At 41.5% G+C, this 20,368-nt stretch overlaps 1 protein-coding gene across 1 annotated transcript in view; it reads left to right on the forward strand.

Annotated features, from left to right (window-relative positions):
• LOC117807537 (phosphofurin acidic cluster sorting protein 1-like) overlaps positions 1-20,368 on the forward strand; it is a 100,213-nt gene that overhangs the window by 1,197 nt on the left and 78,648 nt on the right. The window lies entirely within an intron of this gene.

Below are 20,368 nucleotides of genomic sequence, written 5' to 3' on the forward strand. Positions count from 1 at the left end.
TAAAAAGGAATATAACAACAGTTTAATACTTTAATGAAAGTAGGTTGTGAAGACAGAAAGGGTAAATGTTATTTATATGTAAATGCACTGGCCACCCCTGCCTATGTGAGAGCCTCAGTTGGGACACCGGGGTCAAAAAGTTCTGGACATGCCCTTGCTGGTGTGTGTGTTTATACTGAGGATTTCATCGACTAGCACCCATGGGTTGCCAGGTTGGAAAGATTATCACCTCATATGACTGGATAACATGTGGGATTGTCACCTTTAAAAAGCAGTAATGAGGATAATAGAGCATTATGTTTGCTCTGTTTACCTATTATGACCCCTTTTAGTCCCTTACACCCCATTTTGACCACCACCACCACCACCCAAATAATCCCCACCCAGCAGCATTCTGCAGCCCTCATGTTGTAGATACCACAAACAAGCAAAGCCCTCTGGTTATCTGTCAGACCAATACAGACTGTTTGTGTTGTGACAGCTGCTGCTTTTCCCCAGCAGACTGCCTCACCTGATCAATGCAGACTCAGATTGATGAATCAGAGGCATGTTGTGTCCGTATATGACACAGCTGGAACATTATGGGCTGCGATTTATTGGTACGGGAATGTGTTTGTGGTGACGGAGATGAATCACTTGCTTGGCGTGATCAACGATGCAATGAAAGTTGTGGTTTTTAGACAATGCTGAAAGATATGTCATCCCCCCTTTTTCTGTGCAGCACCACTACATATGTTGTTTTGCAGAGAGTAGAAAAAGAGGATCTTGGGAGTTGTGTTTATAACTTGACCCTGCAGGCAAAAAATAACAACAACATTTTAAATTATTTTCCCCCTTGACATTATCACTGCATGTTACAATGCAATGACTAATGCATCTGTTCATGTCGACAATGCAGCAAGGAAATACAGACAGGACGACTTATACACCTGAGCCCTGCACCAAAAAAAAATACATCACTCTACCTAATTTTTTGGTTTGTAGATGAAGAGGAGTTAAAGGCGACTCTGCAGCCACAAAAACAACATTTTTTATTATTTTATTTCTTGTTTTTTTTTAAGAAATATGTATATTTTTGGGTCGTTTTCACCTTTAATGGACAGGACAGCTGAAGAGAGACAGGAAACGTTGGGAGTAGAGAGTGGGGGAGGATTCAGGGCTGGAATCAAACCTGCAACCTCTGTGACGAGGACTATAGCCTTTATGGGGCCCCTGCTTAGACCGCTAGGCCAACGCTGCCCCTGTTATTTTATTTCACTGAAATGATGATGGAATTCGGGATAGGCATTTCAAGCCAAAATACTATTTGATAATCATTGGCATCTATTCAACGATTATTCGAATAATCGACCCCCCCCCACACACACACCTGTCCCTTTAACGGCCCATTTGTGTGGCAGTCTCGTTAACCAGCAGCAGGACGAGGTGCTGTGAGTAGCGGGCACTGAAAGCGTCTGTCTCGATCTTTATGTCTGTGTTTCCGTGACGCGGCGTGACGTGTTTGGTTACATTTTACAGCCATGCTCAGCCTCTGGAAATACGTGTGTAGTAGTGTGATATTCAGAAACGGAGATAATCGCAGCTACTGTCGCTGATGTGTTCTTCTTCTTTTGCTATTTAATGCAGTTAGCATTCTTCTTCTTCTGTTACTTAATGCAGTTAGCAAACAGTTTTAAGACGCTCTGTAGCCACCTTCTGGCGGGATTACTGTATTACAACCAGGCACAGGAGAAAACAATGAAAAATTATACTTTTAAAATGAGAAAATATTTGAGGCAACTCTTCAATTTTTACAAAGTGAATGAATATTCGAAAATCATTGCCCATTCCTAGATTGAATGCAGCAATTGATGTCAATGCAGCAATAACTCAAAATGCAGTACACGTTATCCACCTGAGACAATAATTGAATGACGATTTTGTGGGCAGAAAGTTATATTTTTGTCTTTTTCCCTTTATTATATAGGACAGCTGAAGAGAGACGGAGCATGTGGGGAGTAGAGAGCGGGGGAAGACATGCAGGAAATGGTCGCGGCTGGGAATCGAACCGGTTACCCCTGCGACAAGGGCTGTAGCATCCTTATGTGGGGTGCTTAGACCGCTAGGCCACCAGCGCCCCAAAAAGGCGATTTTTACAGAAGTAATAAACATGTTTACAGCCTGGTACAAAAAACAAGCGTAGTCTGGATAGCTAATATCAAAGATATTAAGATTACAAGTTTTCCATTATGAGAGGCATTGCTGCTGACTTGACTGACAGGCGGGAACCCTGTAGCTGTTGGCGAGGAGGCTCAAAGCCCGCCTCTAAACCTCACACTAGCATTTCCAATATTACTTCCACCGACAATTGGCTTCCAAACAGCGCTTCTGAAACAGATGGTTGACGTCACGGATGCTACGTCCATTATTTACACAGCCTATGTTCACGACCTATTCCTTTACTTAGACGTGATAGCAGTATGCCTCACTACTAGGTCGATTTTTTTCTACGCAGATGATGCAACAATTACACAAAAGGCGCAGCAACCTATCCACCTGCAACAAACAAAAAAATGTCATGGTGCCTGATGCATTGGTTTGTAGATGAGAAACACAGGAAGTGTGTGGTTGGTGACTCTGCAGGCAGAAATAAATCAGTGCTGATGTTTGTTGTCCTCTTTTTTTAACCCTCTTGCACGCTCTGATGCAAAGAATGTCGTGGTTGATTATGTAGACAATGCAGCGAGTCGACTAAAGATAGATTGGATGCCCTCTTCAACCAAGCGGAGCACCAAAAGCAATACGTCATAGTGCCTCATGATTTAAATACTTCTTAAGTTAATCATTGCATGCTCTGAAGTGATGGATTATGTGTTTGTTAATGCTGACAGTGTAGTGAGTCCACAGCAGCTGAGACACCTTATCCACCTGAGCTGAGCGCCAACCACAGACACCCAAGTAGGCTCTCTTTGTGCGCCTGAAATACCCACTGACCAGGACTGAAGGAGGATTCAGCTGGACGCCACAACGCTTTTTGCTTGCTTGACCTGCGATAGTTTGATGTGCTTGAAAAGATATATTGTATCCGATGTTCATATACAGCACCCGGCTGAAGTCTGTCCCCCTCTGTATTTATGATGCCTTAGTAATAACTGTGGTCATGAGTTGGATTCGAGGCTAAAGGTTAACCGCTGTGACTGAAGTGCTGCTCATGTGATTCACAACCCCGGACTGAGTTTACACTGTGTGGGGCTGGTGACCAATTTTACAGCAAATCAAACTGAAACTGAGGAATGTCTCAAAATCAAGTCTTTATTTCTCGACGTCAAGGGTTTTCAGTGTGTCCCCTATCTATCTATCTATCTATCTATCTATCTATCTATCTATCTATCTATCTATCTATCTATCTATCTATCTATCTGTCTGTCTGTCTGTCTGTCTGTCTGTCTGTCTGTCTGTCTGTCTGTCTGTCTGTCTGTCTGTCTGTCTGTCTGTTCAATTCAATTTTGCTTTATTGGCATAAACAAAGACATGTTGTTGCCAAAGCACATACAATTCATACACATACTTTACATATATATTCATTGCATATTATATTCATTACATAATATATGTTACATATTATATATTTTACATATTTTATACGCATTAATGAAGAGAAAAAATCAAATATTATAGGATGGTGCGTTCCTCAGGCTGTGACAGGCATCTATCTATCTATCTATCTATCTATCTATCTATCTATCTATCTATCTATCTATCTATCTATCTATCTATCTATCTATCTATCTATCTATCTATCTATCTATCTATCTATCTATCTATCTAACTATCTTTATAATAATTCATGTAGTCAATCAGATATCGGTATCTAGGTTTTACAAAGTATTAAAATCGTCAACATTTCACTCTTAACACTTTTGCTTTTGTAATATCTGAAGTCAAAAGAAAACATTCTTCATGTAACCACTATATCTGAGTCTCTAGATTCAAATAAAAATGCAACGCCATGAACACAAAATACAGGTCTGCATTGCACTTTTACGACGGTCCCTGAATGCACCTGCAGTGACAGGTGCTCTGGACAGACAGACAGTCAGTTCACGGCACTCTTTGATGCTCCTTGTGTGTCTGTGCATCGGGGCGGGACCCTGTCATGCGATACAAAGAGCAGATGAGCGTAATGACATCCCGTCATGTAGATAAGATAAATAACTAAATAAGGATATTTAGTCTATTTAATAAAAGAACAAGTTGGGGCGCTGGTGGCCTACCGGTCTAAGCGGCCCATGTATAGAGGCTATAGTCCTCGTCACAGAGGTCGCTGGTTCGTTCCTGGCCAGTCGAGCATTTACTGCATGTCTTCCCCCACTCTCTACTCCCCACATTTCCTGTCTCTCTTCAGATGTCCTATCAATAAAGGCAAAAAATAAATAAATAAAAGAACAAGTTTAAGACCTGATCTATAAGAGAGGTAACCCTGAATTACTTCTGCTGTGATCTGGCGCTAAATATAGAAAATAAAATGAACTGAACTTCCAAGGGGGGCAGGTGCCGCTGTTGGGGGGGCGCACCCCAGTATAATGGTAGGGGAAACACTGGTTTTATTTTCTAACATTTCTGCTAACATGTAAAGCTTATATCTTACTTTTCACCTCCTTCACTGAGCTTGTAAACCTGCAGCTTGCTCCACAAAGTGTTCATACATGCATTGTGTTTTCTAGTAAAACTCACCGAGCGCCGGCCTCCCCAGACGAGCTCAGATGTTTAGGTTACTGAAAGCAATTAGTGGGAATAAAGCATGCTGCTTAAAGCATCATGCAAAGCTCCCCATGCTGACATGTTAATGCTGCTTTCTAAAAATGCTTTGGGGCTTTGCTGGGTTAGAAGCAAAGCCTCAAGGGTATTTTTTGCCTCTTGGCATTTTGTGTGAGTGTGTGTGCTTGTGAATAAATGATACAGTCCTGGATCTATATTTTGGACCGCCTCACATGAATAAATCATCCATTGTTAACCTACATTTAAATATTTTCCTCCTGACCTTTCCTTAGAGATACAGATTAGCACCTCCTTTGTGTTTTCTCGCTAATATCCACGTCCGATTTTTTACTATTTTGCCGTCGTGCTTCCAAATGTGATTGTTGATGTTTTTATTTTTGGGGGCTTTTTTTTCCTCAGCAGCCGTCACGGTCCGTCAAATACCTTCGATTTCACTGCAGCATCAGAGAGAGCCTCGCACAGCCGAGGAAGGAGGGGGACGAGAGGATGAGACAGGGAGATGGGAGAAGAAGAAGAAGCAGTGGTGGCTCTGTCATCTACATTTAAATAGGATCTCTCACAGACATAGGCTTCTGACGACTAATCTGCAGCAGAGTCTGCCTGAGCTGGAGGAACCACCTCCGTCTGCGACACTTCAATTCAGTCCTGATGATGTTTTTGCAGTCGGCTGAATGTGGCATGTTTGCTTTGTGTTGCTCAATATCTGTTGCTGCAAGAAGGACTCAGTCAGAACTTCCCCTCCTCTTATGCTGTCGCTCTAACCATTTCCTGCCTCACCAAAATAACACTTTATGTGCTGTTTATATGCAGCAGTGTGGATTGAATTTGCCCTGCAAGAAAGACAGAAATGTGCACTCAGCTGCCCTCTACAAATCCCATTTTGATTGCAAACTCAGAAAGTACTCGACATATAAGCCAAGCGATGTTTGTTTGATGGCATTTCTGGTCATATTCAGTAGGGAGCAACAGGAAATACTCAAGAGTGAGAGATGGTATGACTAGTATGAGCGGTCATGAATCAAACTTTGAGAGCACACTGTGAGAGTTGTACTAACACCAAAACTGGTATCGTAACAATTACCTAAAGAATGGTTTCTGATCACGGCGTGCACAGTGAAATCAAAACTTACCAGCCCTCAGAATAGTCAACTTGTATCTCCTTTGTGACACAAAATGAGACAAGTCAGCGATAAGATGTAAATGCCTTTATTTATATGTATGAATCAACAATTATCCGACTCCTCTCTTCTTCCATGTTGTCTTTACTATCACCTCTCTCTCTTACTCCCCTCTATCTCTCTTTCAAGACCCAACTCGGTCGAGGCATGATGGCTGTCTAACATGAGTCTGGTTCTGCCTGAGGTTTCTGCCTGTTAAAAGGAAGTTTTTCTTAGCCACTGTAACTAGCTAAATACTGCAATGTGCAATGCTCATGATGGATTAAGGTGGGGTCAGACTGAGTCTTACCCTGTCTTGAAGTTGGGTCTCTGTTCTTAATTTGACATAGAGTGGTCTAGACCTCCTATGTTTGTAAAACCATTTTGAGATAATGCTTGTTGTGATTTGGCGCTATACGAATAAAGATTGATTGATTGATTTGATTTATCGTCCTCTGAAAACCTTTGACCTGTTGATTCCAGGCCTGGCTCCGCTCATCATGACGGTTTGTTGACTGAAAACTAACCGACTGTTTTAGATTCATGCATCTTCTGCAAAAATAGAAGTCTTGTGTCAGTCGGAACGCGAGGGAGCGGATCCAGTGGAAGTTAAAACATTGCCTAGAATAGAAACCTGTCAGATCCGGTGTCGTGATGGATCGAAGACGGACGCTAGCTTATTAAACTCCATCATCCAGCTGAAAAAAGATAGAAGTCAAATAAGGAGCGATGATTCGACTGACAGAATCCCGAGCCAGTTTCAGCCCTGAACCATATTAATAATACCAAGCTGCAGGAAGTGGCCCTGGTCGGTATTCAGCGTGTTTCAGCTCATTATGTAGTCGAGGATTTCAAAGTTATATTTTTGGGGATTTTTTGCCTTTATTTTATAGGACAGCTGAAGAGAGACAGGAAATGTGGGGAGTAGAGAGAGGGGCTAGACATGCAGGACATGGTCGACCGGCTGGGAATCGAACCGGCGACCCCTGCGACGAGGACTGTAGCCTCTGTATGCGGGGTGCTTAGACTGCTAGGCCACCAGCGCCCCAGTGGTCGAGGATTTTATGTATTTGGGGATGATAACGGCCTTTAAAATAAACCTCAGATAACTTTGTTTCCTGCCGTTGAAATCAACGGTTGTGGTTCAGAGCTCGTTCTCATGTTTTTTTTCCTTGCACAATCACCCTGCGTCATGATCTAGACTTTGTGTACTCTTCACATGGTGCTGATGTCGGTCTGAACGACCAAATGATTTAATTTTCCATCCACAGCGTGAGGACATCTTCAGATCTGTTGCCTTTCTTTGGATTTGCTGGAATTTGGACGCAATACATTACAAGTCAAATAGCCATGCGCGAGGACAAGGGTAAGAGCAACAATGGCGGACTTCCCTTTGCCCGACTCATCTGAGTTTATTAACGCTTCTTTAGACAAGCGGATGTTGGCCATAGTCGTCTTGTTTGATTGTATTCGCCACTCTAAAAAAACGTGGTGTTCTTCGTTGGTCTTCCATTGTGGTATGCATACTCCAGTGTTTGAGACGTTTTTGCGCTCTCGTGTGACCACAGATTTTTTTAATGCAAAGGAAAGACTTCCATTCGAATGGGGACGTTTTCGTATAAACAAGGCCTTAGCTTTTAGAAGGGAATTTCGCTATGGGGACATATTTTTCATTCTGTCCTGAAGAATGAGCAACAGGGGCTGCACAAGCATTTGTTATGAAAGGCACAGAAGCACAGTCACCCGAAATCAGCTCCACCCATCCTGATATCCATCACCACGGCATGAGGTCACTTCTGTGTCCAGCTCTCCTGACCTCCTACTCTACTCTCTACTAGAGTGGAAGGAATCTTTACACTGGCTCCAAACCAGCTCTCTCTCTCTCTCTCTCTCTTTCTCTCTCTGTGTTGTCGTGGGTGATTCCTCTCTCGGCTGTCTCTTCGAGGCTTCTGCTGTATCATCAACACACACACACGCGTGCATGTACGGGTGCCTACTGCTATCCCCTCTGCTTGGTTCATTGCTTCTTCTTATTCACCTCGAGGGTGAAACTGTAATTTTCTGCTGCTGAATAATCCCCCTGATGAGAACAGTAGCTTCACCTCACTCGCACAGAGGCCTGAGTGAATACAGATCAGCAGCTCTCAGGTGTATTTAAAGTCAGGTGGAATGTCGATAGTGCCTGCCAGTGTTGACACCACACATGGTTTGGATTCCAGGATCCAGTTAAGTTTAGTTTAAGGCCTCCTTGTGCAGCTACTCAGCTTTAGGTATTCCAGGAATGGGCCCTGTTGCAGAGCCCCTTGGCCTTGCATTATTAAAGGAGGTCTCCTTAAAGAGCTGAGTGGAAAGTCCCATGACTCAGATCCATAGATTGATGCTAGGTCTGAGCCTTAGTGGTGCTTCAAAGCCATGATTGAGCAAAGAGTAATCACACATATACAGGAAGGAGTGTGGACACTGTGTACGAATATGACCTATGAGTAAAGGAATAGTTGGCAAGTTGCTAACCATTCCTTTCTAATCATTTATTAAAGGTAGCATCTGGAAATATTCATTAGTTTCCTTTAATAACTATTGGTAGGTCTTTAAAACATGTGGAAATAGAAAAACAAGCTAAGCAGGCAGAATAACAATCATGTAATGTATAAAACATGGACACAGTAGGAACATCACCCATTGGCTTCTGAAGATGGGTTTTAAAGCCCATGATGGTGGTCGCCATATTGGAAATACTGTCTCAAGGTAACTTTCAATCAACCTAGAAACAAGGCGATGGAGCTGAAGCAGGCCCACCTGTCAGTCAACATAACTACGCCCCCAATTTCAAACTATCTTTGAAAGAACTGTTGTCAATCAGGCACAAAAAAATGTTGAAGGACTCTTCTCATGTTCTTTATTCAGATTATGAATTGAATCCACCAATCGCTTCAAGCTCCCCTTCCTCCCTACTTCCATCTCTCTACTCAACAAACAATCTGCAGTAACATAACGCTCTTGTATGAGTATGAGGTTTGCTTACTCTGCACTAATGTTAATATGATATTGCTTTTTACTGCCACTAAACAATAAAGTTTATCTTAATTATGTAACTATGAGCACAACTCTTAATATCCTCAAACGGATGAGCTAAAACAAATTATTTCCCCCTTAAGTTTTTACAAACAAAGAAATACCTGACCAGACTGTGAACATTTTTAAATTTGGTGTGATAATGGGTATTTTAACATTTGAGCTAATGGGGATCCCCATTAGCTTAATTGCTAGCTTAGCCTATGTTAAGTCAAACATTCTAAAACGCTTCTAGACTTTTTAATTTTGGAGTACCCGAGGATAATGCTAGCACACAAGCTACGAACAAAACATGATAAGAAGATAACTATTGAATAAAAAGGAGGCCAACCACACGTAACTGGTGGTAGTATCTTGTAGTAGTAGTAACTGAAGAGTAATTAACATTATTGTAACCTGCTATGCGACGCTTTGTCACAAGCTAGCTAAATGCTGTCGCTGGTTCAACCAAAATTAAATGTGAATGGTTTTGTTTTAACAATGTATTGAAGCTTTGATATGTTAAATAAAGCAGTTGTTCACTAGCAAAAATAAGGATGGGATAAAAGAATAGAAAAATACATGTTTACATAGCAGGTATATGTTTTTCCTGTTCTGCTCTTGGCTAATTATTTTGTAACCCCTGTATTTATACTGCTGTGCTTTGATGCTTATACGTTGGGAATTTTTGGATGGCTTGACAAGAATTAGTGGAGATTAATGTAATTTAATGTAATGTTAGAAGGTAAAGCAAGAAGCTAGTAGCAAGAGGCGATTAGCATAGCTTAGCTAAAAGGCTGGAATTGGGGAGAAACAGCTAGCCCTGGAGTAGCTTACTCGTTTTAGAAAATGAGTAAGTTACTCCCTCTAAAAAATGTGACAGTTTATAAACATGTTTGTGTATGAATAAAAGAAACCGCACCTTATATTAATTACTGAGTCTCAAGGTGTCTACTATCAATTTTTACTAGACTCTTGCTAGCTTGAAGTCTTGGCGTCAAGCTAGGCTAATGGTCTGCTTACTTTAGCTTTGATTTTATCCTTAATCATGACAAAATGATATCAAACCACCTCGAAGAAACTCATGTAAGACGTTTCATTCTTTCACTTTCATTTTTTATTCATCTTTATTATTATTTGTTTGTTTTTGTCTCAGTGTTGCCGCTAAGAAATCCTGTTTAGCAGACATGGAATTTCTTCTTGCAATCCAAGAAGCGACCAGAATAGAGAACTCTTTTCTCTCTGGCTGAGTGGTTCCCCACTTGATGTCAGGGGAAGTTGTAAATTGCAAGTGCTTTGTTGTAAACAACTGTCATGAGCCAAAGAAGTAGCCAAGAAGAGAACATTTATAGCAATCTCTTCTGTCAGTGACAATCAAAAAATGTGCCATTTATAGTGAGGAACCTTTAAATTTTCCTCTACGATGGCTTGTAGTGTTTGTTATCCGGCATTTAAGCTTAAAATAAACATATAAATAAGAATACAGCAGGTCATTACCGTAAGAATAAATGCTCGTCTACTGGCCCCGTAATGAATACTGGCGTGGTGCAGGAATACGGGATGTTCTGAATTATACATTGTGCATTTGTTAGACCTGTTCGCTGTAATTGCTCTGCAACACAATAGTTCCCTGGCACATGTTCCTCGACCGTCACAGTTACATCATGCCCCCTGCCCCCTAAATCCCCCGCAGCAGAACACACACATGGACAGAAATGGAAAGAGCACACACTCTCTCAGATGGGGTCATAACGTTCATTAAGACGCTCTGCCACTTGCCTCGGCGTTGCTCACTCTTCTGCACAGCTGAGCAGCCGAGAAGTTTCTGAAGTTTCCAGCTCGCCTGCTTGGGGGGAAGATGGAGGGAGATAGAGTGTGAAGTGCCAACCTCCTCCTCCGTCTTTCTTTTCCACGAGTATTTACTACTTCTGATAACAGCCGTCCAACCTCGCCTCCTAGAGGATGATGACATTCAACGCCATCATTGCTGTTAATGGTGTGTTTATCCAACGCCGTTTGAAGATGAAAGAGTGTACTTTATTAGAGATACTCATCCAGTGCTGCAGTTGAAACCGTTAACCAGGGACGTTATCGCAGTGAATTTTCTTGATTTTCTCTGCTGCTGCTGCTGCTTGGAGGCTGGCAGGCAGTAAAAAACCTGCTGTAAAACCTCTCACCCAGCTCCAAAAAAGCTGCTAACCCACTCACAATTTGGCTGTTTGTCAGCGCTGTAGTGCCCAAGTAGTGGCATCAGTACTCTTCTTACACTGTACCAGAGGTAAAACTGGCATAGTACCAGTTTCAGTTCAAGATGTGGAAGTAGGACTTAAAGAGAATTGAGAATGTGAGAATTGGTGTGAAATTTTTAAGCCTGAGGGTGGGCTTGATATGACAACAACTCTCACTGTTTTTAATTTGAACCAAATTAAGACTATTCTTTTTGAGGAAGCTTATCATTGGGTAGTCTTTCTATGAAAGTGAAACATAAAGCAGTGCCTTAAATGGTAATAATATCTCAAAGTCCCACAGTGATTGGACAGCTATGAATTCCCTCCATTGGTTGTCGTTTTTAGGCACCAATGGTCCTCAATCATGTCCTTGTGAAGCTTTTGCAACCACAGTTTTTCTCATTGACCATGCATGGTTTAACCCTTGAACTTGACAAGGTGAAGTTATTGTTTCCAGCTGCACATCATGACAGTCCACTGGGAAATTTGAAACTGGAGATGGACAATTCTGGCCCTGTTTAACTCAAATATACAGAGAAGATGCTGCAGATAAAAAATGCACTTACATTTACTATTATTGCCATCGCTGTGTTTGTTGTGCTTCTTTATTCAGTCAGCTTACTTCCGGATTGGCTGTCGTTTAGTTCCACGTGACAATCCTCGGAGTGCGTGGTCGGCTGTCGGCGGGGTTCCAGTCGGCAGAAGTGTCATAAACTGCAGTTCATTGAGCGTCCGCTTGAGGCTAGCTTGAGAAACACCGGAAACCACATACACACCGATTCAAAAAAGATGATTTATACATCAATAATAAACATGTTTACTGCCTGATTCAAAAAACGGCTTTGGTCTGAATAACTAATTTCTCTATCGGCACACACTGTGCGGGGTGGTGAGTTTTTTTATAACGTGACAGTTCAGAAGATATTAAGTTTACAAGTTTTTCCCATTTAAGGACATGAGTGACTTGATTGACAGGCGGGAACACTTTAGCTGTTGGCTAGGAGGCTCAAAGCCCGCCTCTTTACCTCACACTAACTCAACAGAAGTTATGTTGACTTCAACATTTCCAATATGGCTCCCGCCAACGATTGGCTTCGAAACAGGGCTTCAGACACAGATGACAGTGTGACTTCACGGACACTACGTCCATTATTTATACAGTCTATTGGTTCCACCCACACAACAGAATTCCAATTCTAAATATTAGACAAGTGTAATATTTATAAATTCAAGTGAGAATGGCCTTATCGTCCTCCGAGCTCATCGGGGGAATGAAAATCACTCTTAATCTGCAGGAGAATCTGACCAGGTAATCTGTGGAACTGTCTGATAATCTGACCTTTGCTGATTTAATCGTACCCAAGCACTTAAATACAGTACACCTTTCTGCTCCCACATTTCTGCACATTTTACCCTCTGACTTGCAGGAACCATTCTACATTTTCTTACAAGCTATCCCTGGTGCAAATTTGGGGCGGGGTGTAACAAGTAAATATCAGTGTTTGGCACTAATGTGATCAACAAGATTTACAGAGTATTGGTTAAAAACATGCAGTCATATTTTTTTGCTAGCTTTGACTGAAGTTACCCTCTCTGCTAGCACTACGCCATTGTTGTTTGTTATTGTCACATGATGCATGCACCCTCTTTCCTTCTCAGGCTCATAAATTATAGTACCAGTGCTGATGCCAAATAGCAATTATCTGGCTAGTGAGAGGTTTCATTTGTATTTATCAGAGGAGAAATAGGGAGTATCAGTGCTAAGCTGCAGTGTAGATTCAAGCAATTGAGGCTGTAACACTGCTGCTATACTGTGGTCTAAGGAGGACTGTGTTGCGGTATCATAAGGTGTGTGTGTGTGTGTGTGTGTGTGTTTTTCAGAGTCACACTGCTTACCTCTCTTGGCAGTGATCTCCCTGCTGTGGAATCATGGACTCCCATCTGGCAGCTCACACACATACACACACACACACACACACACACACACACACACAGACACACAAACACACACTGAACACACACAGATTTCCGTCTCCAAAGTGCAGTCAAACACACTCATGGACAGTGTTGCTGACATATGCTTTGCTCTCATTGAAAGTGTTATAAACAAGGACACTGAGGCATCCAGTTACAAAAAAAACAGAGACACGGTGTGAGGAGGAACACATAAATCATGCTGACAACAGGTACACTATCACACACAAAACAGACTCACTCAGGATGATGTCATGACTAAGCGTTTCGTACACAAACTCATCTCAAACCTGCAGGATTGCGAGCTGGGAACGATTTAGTGTCACGTCCATTTTCCCCTTCAGTGCGTACCTGAGGTTGTTTACATTTTGATGTGTCTGGTGTACTTTACTTGCAAAAAGCTTGGTCACACTTTTAACATTTGGACATGGCAAACATGCAAAGATGCTCACACGCAGACCTGCATTAAACACATAAACCACACTCGGATGTAAAGAAGTCAACACTGCTTATATCTCTCTGCTGCTGTATGTGATGCAAATAATGCCTGGATGCATCTGTAATCCTCTCAAGCTCAGGTTACACATTGTATCCCTCGTGTTATAACACAAGCTTGTAATGCACTTACCACAGATTGACCTCGACACAGTGTGTGTTTAAGGATTACTGACAATTACTGATTGGCTTTTATTCAATTCCATAAAAGTAATACTGGTGTTTCAGATTTAATGGCTGTACATCTCTACACACTCTACAAAAGTGTTTTTTTCCCCTGCGTGATTCATATCATCTTTTGTTCTTCTTACTAATGCACCCAGTATTTAAAAAAATGCTGTTTCTAATGCCTCACAGTATAACTGATGGTGAGTAATCAAGTGTGGGAGATAGTGGCAGAAACCTGTCAATACATAATTATAACTTTAAGCTGCGTTATATAAGGATAAGTCATTTTTTAATAACACGGCAGCATTGATTTGAACCAATTTTTAAAATGACAACCATTGGGGGCGCTGGTGGCCTAGTGGTCTAAGCGCCCCACGTATAGAGGCTACAGTCCTCGTCGCAGGGGTCGCCTGTTCGACCCCCGGCTGGTCGACCATTTGCTGCATGTCTTCCCCCGCTCTCTACTCCCCACATTTCCTGTCTCTCTTCAGCTGTCCTATCATTAAAGGCAAAAATGCCCAAAAATATAACTTAAAAAAAAAAAAAAAAGAAATTAGAACCATTGGAGCTATGGCAGACCACATATTTTTTTTCCTAATTTTCATTGCCTGGTGATAGAAAATATTGGGTTCACTTTCTTGTGAACTGGACTCCAAGCTAACATTACAGCTATGTGACGTTAGCTTAGCATAAACACTGGAAGTTAACAGAAACAGCTTGTGGGTGAGAGAATGACAATAAGGTGCTGGTAGGTGGCTTTTTGTGCATCAAAATCAAGCCAGGCTAGCTATTTCTCTCTGTTACTAATTCTCATACTAAGCTAGCTGTTAGCTTTAGCTGAAGACAAATAACAGGATTTTATAGCATCATTTCTCCTTTTCATCAGAAATACACTTTTAAAATTTGAGCTGTCAAATGTAAAGTGTTAATCTGAGTTTTTAGAAATTTAAGCTAATGCGGTGCCGTTGGCCTAGCAATCCAAGCACGTGCCCCATATACAGAGGCTATAGCCCTCGTCGCAGAGGTCGCAGGTTTGATTCCAGCGTCGACCGTTTACTGCATGTCACCCCCCACTCTCTACTCCCCACATTTCCTCTCTCTCTTCAGCTGTCTTCTCCAATAAAGGCAAAAATGCCCCAAAAAATATAACTTTAAAAAAAAAAATAATAATTTAAGCTAATAAATTAAAGACACAGGTTATACATGTTTATCAATTCTAATAACATACACAAGTAACCCAACATGGAAAGCAACACCTACTTAAGAGGGAAAAAAATTGCCATCATGAAATGCAACCAAGGCTGAATTGCTAGCTAAACGGCCATAGTTAGCTGAATAGCTAAAGGTAGTTAAATGGCAAAAGCTAGCTAAAAACACATTATTTTAAAAGTATTGTTATGGCCTATGGCTTCAAGAAACTCATTGTTGTCATCATAGCTCATTGCCTCTTTCTATTTACAACTATTGGAGCAGTTCACCAGGCAAGATCAAACCAAAGAGCTTTGCTTAGCTTCAACCGTCCGGTGCCACACTTTCCCCAATTTTCCTGCTTGTGCCTCACTTGTTACTGCCACTTTTGTCCTCTTAAAGACTTTCAGTTTGGATGTTTTAATCTTCACCTCCGGGTTAATTTGCAGATATAAGAATCAACCAAGTACAGTCCTGCTATAAGTCAATGGGAAACCTTGAATTGTTTTCTCCTCCAGTGTAGGTGGGACTTAATGGAGATCTCTCTGTATTAAGACAGAGGTTTCTAGCTCTGCAGTTGTGCAAGGGGGACATGGTATTTTCTCCCCACCTCCAGCTAAACTGGATTAGGCGGCTGCTCTGCTCATTAATCTGTAATCGCTTTAACGAAGGGTCAATTATAATTTATGTGTGCGCTTATGCTGGGTGTGTTAAGACAAAAATAGGATTCCCGCTTTCTGCTGCTGTAGTCGGATTTTAACTGTGAAATTCTCCTGTCATTGTAAACTCTTTCTTATCTTAATGTGGCTCCAACACTTAATGCATGCAGAGCAGCCTTCTTCTGAGCAAGCGTTTTTCCACACTCTATCTTATCCTTCCCTACACACTGTCAGACACACTGCCAGTCACATGCTCTCTCTCACAGGCCTAAATGAGGGAAAGAGGCCAGACAACAGCCCTGTGCTGTGGATATCTAAGTGCAAACTAGCAAAAACATGACGACAACTTCAGCTTTTGCTAAGGGTGATCTTTTTTTAATGCCACCGACAACGTTCCTTACCCCAAACTGTCTCTGTGTAACACTTGTAATAGGACACGACAGAGTTGATGTTGCTATACGTGTTTTTAAGAGTAGCTGTGTGTGTGTGTGTTAAGGTTGATTCTGCCCTCCTTAGGAAGTAACATGCCTCAGCGTGTCCTTGCCTGTGGCTGCGGGAAGTAGAGCAAGACGGAGGGGGAGGGAGGGGGGTGCAGGAAAAAGGTGCAAGAGGGCACACAGGACACCACCGCCTTTTTCTGTGTGAGTTGTGCGAGTTGTATTTTGGGACTGAGAAGTGTTGAGGCTGTCACAGACCCATTTAGGGACAAGAAGCTGTGCCTTGTGATGTTTGATCTAGCTTCGATTTTGATGTTGGACTCCAGTGTGGTGTGTCCTGCCCCGCCTCTTTCCGTTTCTCTTCTCTGTATGACTCTCTTCGTTTGATGATACTCATCAGCAACAGGTTTTGTAGAAACACCCAATTAACTCTGTTTTCACAACAGGGGATCTGCGTGTGGACGAGACTTAGGGTTAGGTGTAGGGCTGGGCGATAATGTAATAACTAATTATTGTAATACATTTTTCTCAATATGAATATAACAAATGTTTGATAAAAATTTGATAGCCACCCAACATTAGACAGAAGAAGAAGACTGCATTGAACAGCCAATAATGTCGCAGTGTGAGAGGTGGGCGGGGCTTAAAAATGAGTGACAGCGACAGAAGAAAACTCGAACCTCCCAGCTCAAAGCAGAGTCGTTAGTCTGACTGTCGACTCTGCATTAACTTTTCTTTTTTTTAAGTTATATTTTTTGCCTTTTTGCCTTTTTTTTTTTTTAAAGGACAGCTGAAGAGAGACAGGAAATGTGGGGAGTAGAGAGTGGGGGAAGACATGCAGGAAATGGTCAACCGGCCAGGAATCGAACCGGCGACCCCTGCGGCGAGGACTGTAGCCTCTGTATGTGGGGCGCTTAGACCGCTAGGTCACCAGTGCCCCGACTCTGCATTAACTTTTAACTTAATACACTCTGTTAAATATACTTTCAGGATGAAGGTAAAGTAAGAGCACAGAGACAACGTCTGCTGTGTTCTTCTAACACGCTTAATGTCCACCACTACCATAGTACAACTGAACACTGAATAACCCTGATGCATTCACTGCATCACTGAAACAACATCACTCTGCCTGTAACTCTAAGTAATCTTAAAGGGGAGAGGACAACTCAAAACAATACTCTATAAACTGATACACAGAATATAATTTGATATACCTTTGTTGTAGATATAAATCAAATTATGCAAATAACCTCAACCTGAGAAAAATAAGATAAGGGAAATTTGTTTGTTGCAGCAATCCAGACATAAGTACAACCAAGAATAAGTTTCAATAAGTAAAATAAAATAAGTAAAAATAAAATAGTTAAAGATAGAATACAAATTTACAAATTTAAGATATGTACAAGTGTTACAAATGGTTTAAATAGTGGTAATTACAGGCAGTATTGAAAATGGTTCAGTAGTGACAGGTTGACATGGTGTGATTATGGTAAGGTTATGACAGATTAAGCACTATAATAAATAAATATGGGTATATAATATGATATGCATTATATATGTCATCAGCAGCCAATCTACAAACTAATACCACAAAAATATCATCTTACATTAAAGACCTACTTCCTGTTAGCCCCTTCAGAAATGATGGATTCAAGAAGCTTATCAGAAAATTAAATACAGATACAAACTAACAAACTGTCTTCAAAATCACCCAGGACCAAAAATCTGCCTTTGAATTTTAATGAAATAATGATTTGATGTTTACCGTGATAATTATCAATATCGACTGATATGAGATATTTTGTCATGATAACATATTATTCAATACCGCCTAGCTCTAGTTAGGTGAAGACAGAATAGTGTCTTTGTAAGTCACATAAACCAGTTTTTTTTTTTGTGTGTGTGTGTGTGTGTGTTTTCATCAGCATACAATAATTTCCCCTTTTCCACCTTCATGTGAACATTTCCTCAGGGTATGCACCGTTTTAGTGACAAGCCGAGACAGAGCCAGGTTAAAAATTACCAAAGGGGAAAAACACTGCAGCAGAGGATGTGGGTAACACATCTCTGAGTCTGCTTGTTGAAACAAATTCCTTGTCCGAAACTGAACGATCAGGCAGGTCAGCTTTTGAAACAAAGACGCGTGTGCATGCAGCCTTTACACCAAGACGGTGGTGTTAGTCCTTCTCAGCTCTTCTTGCTCATCTTGAATCTGCTCTCTTTAAAGTGTCCTCACACTGTTGTCACATTAAGCGCCTTTTCTCACAGCTTTGTGTTGAATTCACATGTAGCACTCAAAGCAATCTCGCCTTAACTCAGCTCTTTCTGGGTAAACATGTTATTGTGTGTTCTTGTTGTCGTGTTTTGCTGCTACTTTTCTGTCACCGCGCAGCTTGATTCAAAGGATGTTTGAGCGTGTACCTCTGTGAGTCCTGTTGCTGTTTAGCTGCCTCTTGCATCACCTTACTCCTGCACTTAGTGCCATGTGTGTGTGTCTTTGTTTGTGCACATTGATTGCTGCCTTCAAGTGTCGTCTTCTCTGCATTCTTTCAGTCACTTCCGCCTGGTGTGGCCTCACCTGCTCATTACTTCAGACAGCGGTTGAGTGTTTAGGTTCAGTTGTGTGCAGTGTTTTCACATTTCATGCTCCCTTTAGCTGTGTCATTTTCATTATAGATCTGGCAGCACTCGATAAATGTCCCAGCCAACCTTGCACTTGAGTAGTTCTTGTGTATGTGTGTTTTTTTCTGTACCTTGCAATATCACTTCATGCTTCACAGAGTGCAACTCGGCTTGCCTTACCCACCGATTTACATCAAATAAGGCTTTACTGTATATGTATGTGTCCTGGCAGGGTGCTCTAGCTGTAGGCGAAGTGTCAGCTGCTCATGGCAGCGGGGTGACTCTTGCTCGGCAGAAGCAGAGTAAAGATTAGAGGAGGAAGGAAAAAGTGAGATAGGAGAGAGGGATCTAGTTTCTTCAGGCCACTATAGCAGAGAAAATGAGGAAGTGTTGGGTGGCACTGGTCTGGCTCCAGACGCCTGAACTATTACCTCAAAGACTTTGTCTGGAATTCATAAAAAGGTTTTGTTGTGCATGAAAGTGACTTGTTGATGTGGACAATTCAGTCCAATTTGATGGGATTGAACGCAACTTTTTTTGGCTTCTTATGCCAGCAAGTCTTCCAAGGACATAAATGTAATCTTTGGATTTGCTATTGATCATTGTCAATTTAGTTTATCCATCTGTATTTTTCTGATTAATCTATTAGTCTTTTATTTTCACAGTCACTGGAGTAAGGGCCTGTGTCCACTAACCCATGTTTTTTATGCTTGCAATGTCCACCACCTCAATTTGCTTCTCACAGGTGCACACTGTTGCCAGGTTGCACTTCAGCTTTCCTTAGCTTAGTAGTTAGCATTAAGTCTGTTTTAAAATAAAATTTTGTCCTAGCATTAGCATTAGCTCTACACCTGTGAACTGTATTGTGAAAATTAAGTCTGTTCTCGTCCACCATTGTTGTCGACAGTTTTTTTTTAAGGGTATATTTTTTGGCTTTTTTGCCTTTATTGACAGGACAGCTGAAGAGAGACGGGAAATGTGGGGACTAGAGAGTGGGGGATGACATGCAGCAAATGGTCAACTGGCCGGGAGTCGAACCTGCGACCTCTGCGATGAGGACTATAGCCTCTATATGTGGGGCCCTTAGACCACTAGGCCACCAGCGCCCCAGTTGTGGACAAAGTTAATATCAGAGGACCCACCCCTCTCGATTTTGATTGGTCAATAATGAAGAAGTGACATCAACTAGTGCAAAGGGTTTTCCAAAAATTCCACCAAGGAAGCTAAGCACTAAAACATTGAATTCTACTCTGTGGCTGCCAGCCCAGAAACAAGCGTCAATGGACACGGGCCTTAAAGGTTTATGGATTTTGCTTGAAAACTGCCTTGAAGATTGAATCTATTATATCAACATAGCTGTAAATTAACTTCCTCTTGATTAGCTTGCCAGTTAAAAAGCTAACTGTTTGAGCTAGAATTTCAGTGACACTTTTGCTCAAGTGTCAAATTTTTGTTACCTTGTCATAGTAGTGGTTCAAAAATGGAATTTAGCTAATCATGCTGCATAAGCAGACTCAGGGTTAATAAAGGCGGCTCTTGGCTCTAGCTAAATCAGCTAAAATTGTAGCTAACGTTATAATCTTGCTCCTGTCCTTGTGCATTTAATTTTCTTTAGCTATGACAAAAGTGAA

This window comes from Notolabrus celidotus, chromosome 23 (assembly GCF_009762535.1).
Source record: "Notolabrus celidotus isolate fNotCel1 chromosome 23, fNotCel1.pri, whole genome shotgun sequence".
Classification (NCBI taxonomy): Eukaryota; Metazoa; Chordata; class Actinopteri; order Labriformes; family Labridae; genus Notolabrus; species Notolabrus celidotus.